Here is a 13,322-nt window from a genome sequence, read left to right on the forward strand (position 1 = left end):
GACTCCTATTAATTCTTCACCTCTCATCTTATTCAGAAAAATTTTGACAATTTCTGGTTTTAGTTCTCTCTTTCAATCATCTACCATTTTTAAAAGATGGCTTTCTGCGTGTCATCTTAGAAGAAAGTGCCCAAAGGGAGGAAAGGATACGATAAATGTAGGAGTTACCTGAGATTACTTCCTTTCCCTTGCCCCGTGTACTGCTTCACCACTTGTTCCTTTTCTACTGTCCTGACTTTCTATTACGGGTCTGTTGGATGGCAAGTAAATATACAAGCTCTGGGATCACACCTTCTAGGTTTGAATTCATTGTGTGACATTGTAGCACCTACTTTGTTTATTTATTTATTTAGTTTTGCGGTACGCGGGCCTCTCACTGTTGTGGCCTCTCCCATTGCAGAGCACAGGCTCTGGACGCGCAGGCTCAGCGGCCATGGCTCACGGGCCCAGCCACTCTGCGGCATGTGGGATCTTCCCGCACCGGGGCATGAACCCACGTCCCCTGCATCGGCAGGCGGGCTCCCAACCACTGCGCCACCAGGGAAGCCCTGTAGAAGGTTGACGTGAGAATTCATGTAAAGCATCTTGGACAGTGTAAACTCCTAGTGAGTGGTCCCTAGATATTAGTTATGATCATTCTTTCCCTTTGAGGTTCTGGTTTCTTGGCCTACTATCTCTGCCCCTTCCACTCTATTCTACATAAGGTAGTCAGATTCATCTTCAAGCAGTGCTGTTTTGATCTTATTATTAGCTGGTGGAGAAAAAAGAAAACTTTCAGTGGTTTCTGATGGCTATGAAATAAAATTCAGATTTCTCATTATGGTATTCAAGGTCTTCTATAATCTCACCTCAATCTGTGGCTTTCACTGACACTCCATTCTTCTATTGCTTAGGATGCTTCAAGGTATAGTCATTGACAAGGACTCTGGTGATTCTGATAAAGGTAGTCTAGAGCAGTGGTCCCCAACCTTTTTGGTACCAGGGGCCAGTTTCATGGAAGACAAGTTCTCTATGGACTGGTGGCGGCGGGGGCGGGGGCGGGTCGTTCAGGTGGTAATGCGAGCGATGGGGAGCGGCAGATGAAGCTTTGCTCACTCGCTGCTCATCTCCTGCTGTGTGGCTCGGTTCCTAACAGGCTGTGGACTGGTACCGGTCCGCGGACCGGGAGTTGGGTCCCCCTGGTCTAGGGGACATTTTGAAAAATATTACTTTAGTGTTTCTAGCAAGCTATGTCTACTGTATGCAATGCATGTTTTTATGTGTAAGTCTTGTTTCTCTAGATTTCAATTGCCTCAAGGGCATGGACTTAGTCATTGTGCAGAAAAGAGTTAACATAGCAGACCTGAGACTGCTGCTCTTAGAAAGGCCTGTTCGCAAGGTTGGCTCTTTGTTGGCATCTAGGAATTTTGTTCTCGAAGTGCTCAGTCAATTAACTGATCAGTGTGGTTCATTGTGCCTAGAGTTTTGTGCAAAAAATACAGTTTAAGTTTGAACACCTGCTTCCCTTCTGGGGGCTCTGGAAGTTTTTATGTGCTAGGCAAAGAGTGCCTACATAACCAGGCCCCTGTAGTAACCTCGGGCACCTAGCCTCTAAGGAGTTTCCCTAGGCTGAATCATTGCATCGTGTTGCAACTTTTTCATTGCTGTGGTATGTGTTCTCTGTGTGACCTCTCATGGGAGGGAGAGAGCATAAGGAAGTCTACACCTGGAATCCTTCAGATTCTCCACATATTTCTTCCCCTTATCCTCTGGCAATGTATCCTTACTATACTGTAAGAAATCTTATTGTAAGTACAACTATAGGCTGAATTCTGTGAGTTCTTCTAGTGAATGTTCAAATATAGAGGTGGTCTTGGGTATCCCTGACACAGTATCCCTTTCAAAACAATTTTTATAGCAAGTGGTTAATAAATCTTTTGTGATTGTTAACAAGTTTCCCAAACATTGTAGAGGCTTAAGAAATTTAAACAATTGCTTTTTTTGGTACGATTTTCTATTTATTTTGGCTTTTAAAAATTGTATCATTATATGATCAGGCCAACATTTTTAGTGTATGATAGTTACGAGGTATCCTTCTTTCACTGCTTATAAAGAATGGTTCTGGTTTTGCTTATTCGTTTTCTTTCCTTCTCTAGATTTCAAGAAAGGTTCCATATTGCCAGACCAGTTCTTTTGGGCTTTTGTGATGCAGAATCAAGGGAAAAGGTAGAGGGAGAGAAGGAGTGAGTTCTGAGGACTGGTTCTGGGAGGGCAGTTTTGGTGGGAGGATCTGCAGGAGAAAGGTAAATGAAAGAGTTTGTGTGATATGAGGCAACTATATGAAAAAAAAGAAAGTTTTATGGATTGTTGCTGAGGACTGAGTCCCTTTCCCAGTATTTGAGAAATACAAAAAGAGCATTTGTTGTTTTGAAATGACTTCTTGGTTGCTTTTTCATTGATTAATGACTCATCCTAAAACCAAATCACATTCATAGTTCCGGTCTTAAGTTTTGCATTGATTTTACTTGAGGATAGGAACCATACCGTTTGCAGTTCTAAATTTAGCATGTGTAAATCCTTAAAAAGTTTTTGATGATATTGGCTGATTGCTTCATACACAAGCATTTTTTTTTTTATTTTAGGTTTTAATTTATTTATTTATTTTTAACATCTTTATTGGGGTATAATTACTTTACAATGGTGTGTTAGTTTCTGCTTTATAACAAAGTGAATCAGTTATACATATACATATGTTCCCATATCTCTTCCCTCTTGCGTCTCCCTCACAAGCATTTATTGAATGCCTTTGACATGCCAAGCACCAGGTCGGGGGGATACAGAGAGGAGTGGAAAGAACACATTGCCCACATCAGAGAGGGAGGATGCAAGGCATTCCCATGTAGTAAATACTAATGGTAGAACATGGGAGCCCGGAGGAAAGCATCTCTTATGCCCACCAGGGCATTTTTTCTGACTAGGCTACACGCTGCACAAGGAAAAGAAAACCTGGTCCTTACCTCTAAGTACCACCTAGAAGAGTTTGGAGAAAAGGTACGTGGCATGTGTGTTTGGGGGTGTAAGTCTCTAAGAGAAGGGCACCCCGGCTGTCTTTCTGAAACCTCTGCAAGGTGCCTTTGTTGTAGAATTTTCTAAGGTCTAAGGTTTATACCTGAGCCTTTCAGCCCAGAAACTTGATTTGTGGGGTTCACTGAGAGGGTATCTGCTTCTTAGGTGAGGACTCCTATTAATCAGCTAATGAGACTGATGTGTCAATGAGAATGACATACTAATTTGCAATGAAAAAGACAAGACTCCCAGAAACCAAAATACTCATCAGCTTGACCACCATATTCTATTCCAAGAGACGGACCTGATAGCAAACCAGTCAGTAACCAGGCTGGATGAGCACAGAATCAGAGCTAGAGGAGTCCATTAAATGACTTGTATATTTTGTGCTTGGGGTAAAGTGGGAATTCACCTCTATCTTAGAACAGCCTTGGCCAAGAGAGGTAAACTCAACATCTGCTGGTCAAGACTCCTTTTCACCTGAAGAGAGCTTGGCTAGCACCGTCTGCATTTGCCTCTATGGCCTCATTCTCCTACCGTTACATGAATGATAACCAGTCTTTGTGTTGAGTCACTTTTTAAAAAGTTGTGAGTTAGAATCATAAATTCGTAGGCCGCCTCTGAGTTTGCATTTTTTACTTATCAACACTTACCTCGCGGAATAAGTGACTTTCCCAAGGTCACATACCTAGTTAGCGGTAGAACTGGCATAATTTTGCAATTCATATGATTTTTCATGTATCTTATTATTTTATTTGTATTATGTGTCAATCTTTCTGATAGAAAATATGTGTTTATTGGGTGCAGGCTTCTGTGTCTTTATTTTTGTACCCTGAGCGCCTAGCATATTGCCTAGGGATGAAAAAAGATTTGTTGGATAAAAGATGAGATGATAATAATAAGAGAGAAAGAACTTAGGCTTCTTCTTGGGTCCTCATGAGGTTTCTCCCACTACATCACGTACAAAAAATCAAAGAGCATATTCATTATTTATTCAGCACGTGTTATGCTTGAGGCAATCTGCTAGGTGCTGTATTGAATGAAGACGACAAAGACAAATACTGTCCTAAAGACACAGACCGTAATATTAAAACTGCTAATGACTGGAATGCAAGATAGAATTAAAGTGCCCTAAAGGAGACACAAATGCATGACGAAAGCAAGTCAGAGAACGGAACTATATCATACATTGTGGGAGAATGAGAGGAAGCTTCATGGAGGAGGTGACTTGACCTGAATCCTGGAGGAGCATCTGAATTTCAGAAACAAAAATGAGCCGATAGATTGGGAGGGCAAAGGGAACAATGGGAAACAGGAAGGGGACTCGTTTTTGAAGACCTGTAAGAAGTGTCTCTTAGGTGTGGTGCGTGAGGTGAAGTGTTTGGATGTGGAGGGGAGTGGAGCAAATCAGGATAGGAAGTTGGCTAAGTTCCTAAGCAGCTTTGCCTGTTCAGGCTCAGGGGCCTACACTTGCCTCATTAACCTTCATGGTTTTCAAATATGGGAGTGACAACAGAGGTTGTTTGGCAGCAGCAGGCGGGCTGCTTTTGAGGGGCAGGAGGATGAGGCAGTCAGATAAGTTGGGAGGTGACTGCAATAGCTCAGGAATCATGTAGGGAGGAAGTAAACCATGGGGTGGCTGCAGAGACGAAAAGGAAGGGGCGGTGTGTTGGCCTGCGTGAATGACACGACATGGGAAGTGCAAAAGCCGGAAGGGCCAAAGGTGGAGAGGCCATTAACAGCGTGTGTTTCATACTTGTCACAACTTATTAACATTTTCTACATAAACACTCATCTCCTCGTTAGTCTGCGAGCTCCTAGAGGACAGGGCCCATGTAATCTGCATCTACCGACATGAACACAGCAGATGCTTGGTAAATGTTTGTTGGGTAAGTGACTGGGACTTAGGAGATTTGGGTTAGTAATGACAGCTGGGGTGTTGGTGGAAATAACATTCTTTTGGGACACTCTGGAATTTGGGGATGTTTATTTTTCGGATGCAATTTCTAGAAACAGAAGGTGGAAAGAAGTGAAGAATTACAAGCCGATATATAAGTGAGGGCAAGATAAAAAAGAGTGAAGAGATGGTATACTGAGTATAGAGAAAATATAGTAACTGCTTCTTTCAAGATATCAGGTGAGATTGGAGGGGAAATGCAGCACAGCATCCATCAGGGGAGACTGGACAGATGGGAAGGACTGGGGTGCACTTGTGGGTTGTGTCAGCCAGTGAAAGCTGCAGGGAAGGGGAAGTGGCCTTGAAGGGAAGTGGTAGAGCCCGGAGTTGAGTTTACAGGCTCTGGAGTCAGACTGCTTGAGTGCAAACGCTGGCTCTTCTATTAATTCATTATGTGGTTTCAGTGACTTCACTTTCTCTTGCCTCAATTTCCTCTTCTGCAAAATGAGGATAATGGTCATACCTGCACAAACACATGTGTGGCGCTCAGAACAGAGCCCGGGATGTAGAAAGCACTCCATAAGCACTAGTTACTCTTCTTATTGGAACCCACTGTGACCACTTTGTATGTAGTATCCCACTTAGTCCCTTAATAACTATGTAGGTGGGTGTAATTATCTTCATTCCACAAATGAGGAAACTGAAGGGCAGAGAGGTTTCATAATTTGCTCAGATTCACACAGCCACGTAGTGGTAAAGCTCACCTAAGAGAGATTCTTACCCAATCCATCTGGAGCCGAGGCTCAGGCACTCTCTGCTATAACACGCTAAGCGAGATAGCTATGGTGAGACCACTTGTGAGTCATTTAGATTTGATCAGTAGGTATTAGGAAGCTGTGGCAGACCTTGGGGCCAGGGAGTAATGTGAGGGGACTGTCTGCTGGAGAGATTCTGGAAAGACTCATCTGGCAGTCTTGTGAAGGAGGGGAGGCAGAAAGGCTGGAGCGCTAAGGATTCAGACCAGAGATGGCTGAGGAAATGACCGGGTGTGGCAAACCAGAGTCGAGCTGTGATAGAAGAACTAGCTGAATTAGTGTCTGATGTAAATGAGATGGAACTGAAGGTCTGCCATGGAAACTGACTAAAGGGGCAGGTGCAGGGGTGGGGCTTGGAGTTTCAACTTGCAAGTTTCAAACAAGGGCCTCTAAGAAAATACTGATACCGGTGAAACATAATGAGGAAGTTGGGAGGGGAGCCATTTTAGTAACTGTCCCCTTGAGAAGTAGCTACAGAAAAGTGACTGTAGCAGCAGCAGCTAAGAGAATAGTGTCTGAGCATCAAGTGGGACACTTCATTATTTTTAGTGGCAGTTTGGTTCTGATGGCAACACCCTTGATCATCTTTACTGTCAATCCCGCTCTGCTTCCCTCCTTCATTTAGGAAGAAAGCTGATGGAACATTCCTTTTTACCCTGGAGTAGGATATTTTCTGTACATAATTGGCATGTGACCTCCTTTTAGAAAGGAGGTTTACACCTCATGGTAGTTCTCATCCACAGCAAGTGCAGTGATTTGCATTTGAGGAATTAGGAAAATCAGTTCTGTTGACTTCCTGTTTTCTATTTCAGGCCTCTGAGCAGAACTTCCCATTTGAATGGGGCCAAGCAGAAAACACAAAGCTGGAATTTTCTCCCGAAGGCGATCTACCAAAGGGATAAAGTAAGTTCATGGCCTGAGGTGTTTGCCTCACCCCACTCTTGACATTTGTCCTTCAGCTGCTCTTGTCTTTCTACTATAGGGAATGAAATGAGGAAAGCTTCTGGTCTTTTCCTGCAGGTCAGTCCCAAAGCTTTAGTGCACTCAAGGGGTAAAAAACATGCTGCTCAGACTGCGCTCTTGACCAGATTTGGCGATTACGGTAGCTTCTCCCTTCACCAGTGCCTAAGAATATTATATTTTGGATTATCTTGTTCAGGTTTCCTGTCTGAACACTTTATTTTACCTGCTAGTGCAAAAAGGTGAGGGAAGCTGAATTTTTCAGCTTTTCCTCCCCTCCTCTCTCCTCTTTTCCTCTTTCTCTGTTTATAATTCAAAATTATGTTCACTTTTATTATCTTATTTCCTCCTTCAGAGCACTCTGTGAGGTGGCTATTATAATCCCCACTTTACAGAAAGTAAGACTGAGGTTTCAGTGAACTGTAGTGACTTGGCCAAAGTCTCTCAGTTAATAACAATTCTGGGCCTGAATCCTCAGTCTTTTGTCTTCAGGTATCTCGTGATTTCTTCTCCCCAAAACCACATTGCTTTTCTGGTGGTGGTTGTGGTCTGCAGGATGCTGACAGGAAGGAGAGGAAATGGTGGCTGGCCTGAACAGATCTCATCTACTATAAAATCATGGACCCTGATTAATAAAACAGAAAATGTTAGCTAAATATATGGCCATGCAATTCTTCAAGCGTATAGGACTTTGGGTCTCCTTCTGTGTTATAGACTTCAGGATGACATGACCAAGGGCGTCGTTCACCGCATGCAAGGAGAGTAAATAAAAGAGTCAGGTGTGGGCCTAGTGGTGGTCCACACCTTGTACTCAGGTGATGAGGGTTTTTCTGTTGGTTGTTGGGCTGAGGGTGGTATCATAAGACACTTTGATTTTCCTTGTTCCCCAAATCTTGGCAAAGCAGATGGAGGCTGGGGGACCAGTTGTGAGTTGGGGTCGATGGTGAGTGTCTGGACTTTAACAGTGCATCAAGTCCCGGATGTAGGAAAAAGGGACAGGAAATGGTGGCTGCCTGGAAGCTGGCGAGGTTGCTGTGCTCCTTAGGAAGGGATGAGAATTAGGACAGGACAGTGAGCGAGGCCTGAGGAAGCCTTGGCCACCTGCTCTGCCAGGGCTCCAGAAAGAGCCTCCTTTGATTTCGGAGGAGTCCTCAGGGCTATTCAGACCAGGTGACCGGGTCGTCCTGATAGATGGTAAACTGCAAGGGACCTTCTGCACCAGAGCTGGCAGATGCCTTCCTGACCCCAGCTGTGAGCAGCAGGCAAGCCAGGCAGTGCCTCCTCTTCCTGAATCCAGCCCCTCCCTGCCCTGCCCCAAAGTAGAAGCGGCCGGGAGGGCTGTGGTCTGGGCCCTGGCCAGGGCCCACGGCCCACATTGCTGTGAGAGCCTGACCGTTGTCTTTCTGGACTGACAGATGACAGGAAGGAAGTCACATGTTGTGGCAAGGAGGGACTGGCAAACGTGGGCCCATGAGAGAGGAGGATTTTGAGATTTGGGAAGGAATCTCAGAAGTCTCAGTCCTTAAAAACACACTCGGGCTGGAATATGGTCCAGGTGTGGGGTTAATATTCCGTGTAACTGGCTGATGGAAATGGGATGGGATGAAGGGACCTGGGAGCAGAGGATAAAGGAGGTGATAAAGAACCCAGTTTTGCAATTGACCAGAGGCTGTCTGGTTGCAGGCCACAGGCCTCCAGAGAGGGCTCCTTTCTCTGCGCATTGTATGAAAACAGCCATGCCATCTGCTCTTAAAAAGCCTGTGACGGGGGCTTCCCTGGTGGCGCAGTGGTTGAGAGTCCGCCTGCCGATGCAGGGCACACGGGTTCGTGCCCCAGTCTGGGAAGATCCCGCATGCCGCGGAGCGGCTGGGCCCGTGAGCCATGGCCGCTGAGCCTGCGCGTCTGGAGCCTGTGCTCCGGCAACAGGAGAGGCTACAACAGTGAGAGGCCAGCGTACCGCAAAAAAAAAAAAAAAAAAAAAGCCTGTGATGAAATTTCTGTAAGCTGAATTATATTTTGAAGGCATGAGGGACTATCTTCACTTACAAGAACCTCATGAGAATTACTTTCAAAAAGCAAAGAATCGTTTTAAGGAGTAGACACTCAACACTTGGTTTGAGCCCCTGGATTTTTATGCCTTTGCTCAAAGTAGGAGTCAGCGTTTTGCCCTTTCACGGGGAGGGGAAAATTGTTCTCTTACATCCATGGAATGCAAAGTTCTTAACAGAGTATAGTAATTAATTATTTCCCAGCTACTTTTACTTCTGCTATACTGAAGGTTGGGGGAAACCATTTCATTAAACAGAATTTAAACAACATGAAAAAGTTACTCTCTTTGTGCTTTTCCCAGGAAAGGCCTTCTCCAACAGCACTTTTCCAGACAGTTACCAAAGGACAATCCTTGCCAACAGAGACACTCGGTCTCTAAGTCTGGCTTTTGGAAAATGAGTGTGTATTTTTATTTATTTATTTTTCCTAAACAGGACACTGTGAGTTCAGTCATGTACACTATGAAAATAATTGGTGTGTGTTAGTACGCCTCGTTCCAGATTTCATGCTTGTTGAAAGGTGATTGGATTCAAACCAGCAGATTTAAAGGTCAGCTGGTTGTTCTTAAACAGTGCAGAACTTTAACTCTTTTGTTGTCATGGATTTTAACCAAATGGCCATTTTAGGAAGGAGGAGAGACTGCATACTGTGTTCTGACATTTTGTCCTTAATTTTTTTAAAGTTCTCAGGGCTTTCTTGAGGATGAAAAGGGTCTGAGAAAGGACTTCTCAACTGGCATTTGGAAATGGGTGGGAGGAGAGACTTAGTTCTTTTTAAACTACTAAATTTAGATCAGGGCTGTACCAGGAGAGTGGACATCACATAAGCAATATCTAAATGTCAGGCTGAAAGGTCTCTCTCTCTCTTTTTCAATAAGTACTTCAAATTTGCTGGTAAGAGCCAGTGATAGACTCTGTCTCTTATCTTCCCACCTTTTGAGTGATTTCTTTCTTTTTTTTTTTTTTTAAGTTCCTTGAAAAGTTTGGTGGAGAAACCACAATCTAATCATCAATATTTAACCCAGCTGTTTGACGATGTTAGCTCCATTTCTGAAGCAGGTATTTCACTGGGCTTTGGGATTCTGATGACCTTTTTCCTCAGTGATTTTGGTTGCGTGGGTTAAATGGTTTATTTTGTTGATCTTCAAAATACCTTCTGCCTACCAGTCTTTTTTCTGGGTTTCCCAAAATTAGGTAGGGGACTGACCTGTCTCTAATCAGTAGGGTGAATTGTAGTCAGCTGATGCTAAGGCTTCTTGTTTTTTTGGAATAGTGTCCTGGTGAATCCCTGGAAACTGTTCAACATTTCATTATGAGGACCCCAGTTTGGAAGCTATAAAAGCAGTATCTTTCTTAAAGGAAAAAAAAACCCACCTCTCTGAGATTGACATTGGACACTTCCACATATGCTGCACAAAAGTCGACAGGTAAAGGCAGCTGGAGTCCAAGCGTCTATCTACCTAGACTGCGTATGAACTCGTATAACTAACAAAAGGCAAACTAAAGTTACCCTGAAAAATCAGAGTCCCACTTTGTCAAGCAGATACTCAATATTCTCTTTTTTCTTGGTTACTTCAAAGTTCACTCTTAGTTCTTTTCTTTCTATGTTCTCCACAACTTTATAGCTGTGAGACCATGTGCTAGTTGCTTAAAAACTCTGTGCCCCATTTACCTCACCTGCAAAATGGGGAAAACATTACCTACCTCAGTGTTACTGTGAAAATTTAATGAGTTAATTCATGTAAGATGCTTGGAACAATGCCTGGCATAAAACAAGGCTCAACAAATACTCTCACTATCATCATCATTTTTTGCTGTAATTCTTATCTCTTTCACCAATAGCTGTGCCATGTGGAGATGTTTCCTCTGGTTGACGATTCTTCTGCTTGAGGTAGTACAAGCCTAGGAGTTCAGGTTAAAGCTGCTCTCCGTTTCATGTCTTAACACCCCAATCTCTTTTGCTTAAACCCCAGCTGAGGTTGGCTTGGAGACATCCTATGGGAGACGATGGTCCTAAACCAGAGAGCTGGGGGAACAAATTGGTAGGGTGGGTCTTGAGGGAAAAGATGGAGAGCCAGACATGGTGACAGTTCAGCCACTGAGGGAGAGTCTGGGAGACCAAAGCAGGTAAAAAGCAAAAGTACAGCTTGGGGATGCTTTCAGAAAGGGACCAGGATATTGTAGAGCAGCTATACCCCAATAAAAAAATAAATAAAAATTAAATTAAATTAAATGGTTAATTCTAGGAAAGAACAATGGAATAGGGAAGAAGGAGATAATGTTTGCTTTTTTAGTTTGTGCATGTTTGTAATATCGGAATTCATTAAAAGAGAACATGTACTTGTTGTATAATTAAAACACTAATCACTAAGAAAAGTGTAAAAAAAAGAAAAGAAAAGAAAGGGACCAGGAGATGGGAGCCAGGAGGAGGCCCAGAGAAATGCCTTCTCAGACAGCTGTCCTTTATCTTTAGTCACTGCCTCTGCAGCACCTTGTGCCCCTTCCAATAAGTTCCCTGAGCCACTGATATCCTCCAGGGGTTAATGCTCAGTGTTCTTGAACATCCTCTTTCAAAGGCTCCGGCTGGGCTCCGGCTGGGCTCTGGCTACCTGCATTTCACTGTTGTTCTCATATTCTTCCCTAATTAACTCATGCATAACCTCCAGTTTTCACCGTTAACTCTCATTCAATTCTATCACATAGGTAGCAATCCCAAAGCTAAGGTTTACATCTGAGCTAAAGTGAAAATGACACAGCTGCAAAATACCTGGCACAGTAAGTACCAGGTGTTATAACATGTAATGACACTTTGAATTCTGGTGGAAAGTAGTTCCCAGAGCATAGTTTTTCAAATATTTTTGACTGCAATCAACAAGAATAAACAGATTTTACATCACAGGCTCTATATACACATACATATATTTGTGTGTGTGTGTATAACTTAAGCGAAAGTAAAAATCGTGAAATGATGCTTAATCTTACCGTGCAAGATCCACTTTGATGATTTCTATCTGATTGAAAGTAAGGCTGTTTGTAACCCACTAAACACATAGCCTGCAATTTGGGAAAACTTGATCTGCAGTACCGTCCAGCAATTGCCTTTTGAGGGCTTATATGTTATCCACATATCATACATGAAGGAGGATTGTGGCCATCTGTTACATTTTCAGGGACTTTCTTCTTATCTTAAACAAACAAAAAGGGAAATGTGGGTCAAGAACTGGCATGTTATCTGCAAAACATAATTTCTCCTTTCCCTCATCCTCTTTCCTAATAACCATTCTCCCTTAATTCCCCCGAAATTTAGGAAACATTTATGAGAGAAATTAAAGAAGATCTAAATAAATGGAGGACTATACTGTGCTCATGGATGGAAAGATTTTATATAGATATCTGTATGTCATAATGATGTCAGTTCTTCCATAAAGAGGTCAATAATATCACAATCAAAATGCCAGCAGTCTTTATTTTCTTAATGGAGGTTCACATTCTTATTTAAAATTTTATATGGAAATAAAGTTAGCTAAGTTAGCTAAGAATAGTCAATAGAGCTCTAAAGAAAAAGAACAAAGAGTAAGACTTAACTCTCAGATATTAATACTTGTAAAGCACAGTAATTAAGACAGTGCAGTATTGATACAAAGATAGAAAAATTACCCTGAATAGCAGTTTTATATATCTTTTGTTAGATGTATTTCTTTTCTTTTTTTAATGTGGTTGTTATATTTTATTTTCCAAGTAATACTGATTAAAAATATTTACACACCTACTTTTAAGTCCACAGTTTAGCACTCTTATTTGTATGGCTTTAAAAGTTATAGCACAAGATCTTTACATTAAGGATTGGGGAAAAAGATTCATTCAAAACAAAGCCTGATATATTATATACATGTTTTTTCTCTGTACTTTATTTTAAATACATTAATTTTTAAGTGATGCTCATCTTTTTTTTCATCTGGTGGTAAAATACTAGTGCAACTTTTCATCAAAATAAAGTTTACCACAGATATAAGTGAATTTTCCCAATTGAAAATGGCCCTTCAGCAGCCACTGAATGAAATTTCTCAATCTAACTGAAGTGAAAAAGAACCGGTAGCTGTCACTGTAAGGAAAATACCGAGTGCTATAGCATGACCTACATTGCTCCTTGCAACACAAACTCTGAAAGACCCAGAGGCTCTTTACAGAAGTTTAGTTGAATTTGAAAAGGCACATAGGTGTGGTTGGTTTTTAAACATTCTAGAAATTTGCCGCCACCACCACCACCACCGTTTCTGTTGCAGAGATGACATCTGTGACTGTCAGGGTAGACAAGAGTGTTGTTCAAGCTAAAGAAAGCCAGAAGCCAAAATTTAACTGCACAGTAACAATGCACTTTTCTTCATGCAGCCTTGTGTTTCCTATATATTCAAATATTCTAACATGCATTAGAATACATAAACTTGTATTCTAATGATTTTACGTTTGATTTTACAATATGGGGGAAAAAAACTTGAGGAAGGACATGACTGGACAAAGAGAGAAGGGAGAACCCTTACCACATGAAAATAGATACAT

The 13,322-nt window shown here is 42.3% G+C and overlaps 1 long non-coding RNA gene across 2 annotated transcripts in view; it reads right to left on the reverse strand.

The window, feature by feature from the left end:
- Positions 1 to 1,992: 1,992 nt before the first annotated feature.
- LOC132423559 (uncharacterized) overlaps positions 1,993 to 13,322 on the reverse strand; it is a 39,000-nt gene continuing 27,670 nt past the window's right edge. The window contains exons 3-4 of one of the 2 annotated variants that reach the window (XR_009519002.1): positions 11,748 to 11,950; positions 1,993 to 2,269 (exon numbers count right to left, since the gene is read on the reverse strand). This is a non-coding gene — a long non-coding RNA (uncharacterized lncRNA). Of the gene's footprint in view, positions 2,270 to 10,542; positions 10,792 to 11,747; positions 11,951 to 13,322 lie in introns of those variants that run through there. The other variant, XR_009519003.1, reaches the window with a different exon arrangement.

Source organism: Delphinus delphis, chromosome 3 (assembly GCF_949987515.2).
Source record: "Delphinus delphis chromosome 3, mDelDel1.2, whole genome shotgun sequence".
Taxonomy (NCBI): Eukaryota; Metazoa; Chordata; class Mammalia; order Artiodactyla; family Delphinidae; genus Delphinus; species Delphinus delphis.